Raw genomic sequence first — 2,235 nt, 5'->3', positions numbered from 1 at the left:
TGCTGCTAATAGCCAGGCAGAAAAATGGAAAAGATATTTTCTTTGAAGTGTGTATTTTTCAAGGTCTAAAAACTAGAATCAAGCCTTTAGTTATTAAATGTTAGCTATTTATCAGGAAAGATGAACATCCCTCTGATTTCTTAAAATGTTTAATAAAGGGATTGGTAAAGCATACTTTGTGAGATGTTAATTCAGTAGACAGACAGATTACTCTTATAGATAAGTTCAGGAGCTACAAAAGATAGCTTTTGCTCCAGACAATTCATTTCATACTTTGGTAAAAACTGTTTTAAGTGTCCTATAATTGGAAATGGAAGAAAACCAAGGAGAGAAAACAAAGAGATCAAAAATGACTGTGATTATTGTGGTCTCAAAACAGACCTTAAGTTTGATTCTCTTGGCTCCAAGAAGAGTTCAATGATGACATTCATCTGCTACTGCTGTCAGAAGCCAGGCCAGCATAAGAGGGACTGCCTTAAGAGGCCCACAAGCCGTGCCCTGACTGCCAAGACAGCCACTAGAAGTGAGACTGCACTCTGAGACGGAGGCCCCAGAGCTCAGACTCAGCTTCCCAGGTGATCCAACAGGACTAAAGGGCCCTGAGCCTGCCTCCTCCCTCTGGCCAAACTGTTACCTCTACCTGCGTCTCCACGGAGGAGCCCTGAGTAATCATGACTAGAGGAAAACCCAGCCTATTGCTGGACATTGAAGGCACAGGTCTCTTTGTCCTTCTCCAACCCTGACTTTCCTTCCAGTCATCGTACCTCAATAGAAACAGACTATAGAAGATATATTGCTTTAGCTATAACTGAGGTAATACAATATATTCAGGTTGTTTACTAAATGATGATGCTGAGACTGATGTTTTACAAATGTAATATATTGTTATTCATGTGTAAGACTTAAAGTATTTCACTAGTTAAAATAGGTTCCCAAGGACAGATAACCTGTCAGCATAAAAATGTTCTAAAGAAACTGGCTTACAAAGTGTTCAATAGCTTTGGGCCTATAGATAGAGTCAGGTGTTATATTTGTGATGTAAAACTCAGAGCCACAGCATTGAAAGGAAAAATCCCTTGGCAGTGCCCCTTGCTTACCATGGGGGCCATATCCAAAACACTGAATGGGACATTAGTTTAATGTGGCTAAATGCTTTGTACTTCATGACGAGTATGTAAGCCTGTTTGATTTTTAATATAACTCTGGTATTTCATGCTGATAGTTAATACACATGTGACCTCTCTTAACTGAAGCTAGAAGGACTTATAGCAAATTGTCAAGACTCCATGAATAAAAGGGTCTAAGAGCTAGTGGGTTATGATTGCTAGATCTCAAAAAGGTTTATAAATGTACCTGTTAGCTCGAATGTTCATGCTTTGATTATATATGTTCTAATCTCTCAGATAATTTGTTATTTCTAGAAGATACCAAAACCCAGGTAATCATGCAGGTAAAATCTAAAACTAAAAGGTTATATGTTGCTCAGTGGGCCCCAGTTATCTGCCACAAGCTGTAAAAATAAGAAGAGTTTTCAGGAATGAATTGGTCTCAGTTGAGGTGTTTCATAGTAAAAAGGATACAAAATAAAATTATAGATGGAAAATAAAAATGGGAATACTAGCAGCCTACAGGAAAAAAGGTAAATATACAAAGCTGCTAGAGAAGAAAGTGTTCATGATAAAGTCAAAGTTTCAGATTAAGGTGGTCATGTGTCTTCCCTCTCAGTCTGAGGGAACCCATGTTAACTGCCAATATAAGGAGAAATCCTGTTAAACTTTCAATAGATTGCTTATGCAGATTTGTCGATAGTTACCCAGCCAGTGACCCACTTGCAAATGGGAAAATGCTGTTTTCCCTATTCCCAGTAATTCATGTTCCCCAATAATAATAGGAAAGGCCAGTTTGTTTGAGACAGCATCCAATGGCCATGGAAGATAAAAGGATTAAATCTCACATTTAAGAGATATCTGCTAATGGACCTATGAAATGTTCTGACTAGTGTTTTTATTTGGCCAATGTATGTTTAATAGTTTCTTTGCCTTTGTCTTCAGATTCAAAGCTGTAATGACAATATGTGGTGTCTATTGAGAGCCTTTAGATAGAACCTCTGAAGAATATATCTGACTGCTGGTCAACAACTAGACCCACTTCAGCTTGAAGAAGCCAGAGCGGTCATCACCCATATTTCCCTCACGGCAGTTCAGGTTACTTCTTCAGAGGGGGGAATGTTGCAGG

The sequence above is a fragment of the Octodon degus genome, unplaced genomic scaffold, assembly GCF_000260255.1.
Source record: "Octodon degus isolate 3935 unplaced genomic scaffold, OctDeg1.0 scaffold00087, whole genome shotgun sequence".
NCBI lineage: Eukaryota > Metazoa > Chordata > Mammalia > Rodentia > Octodontidae > Octodon > Octodon degus.
This window is presented reverse-complemented; position numbering follows the sequence as displayed.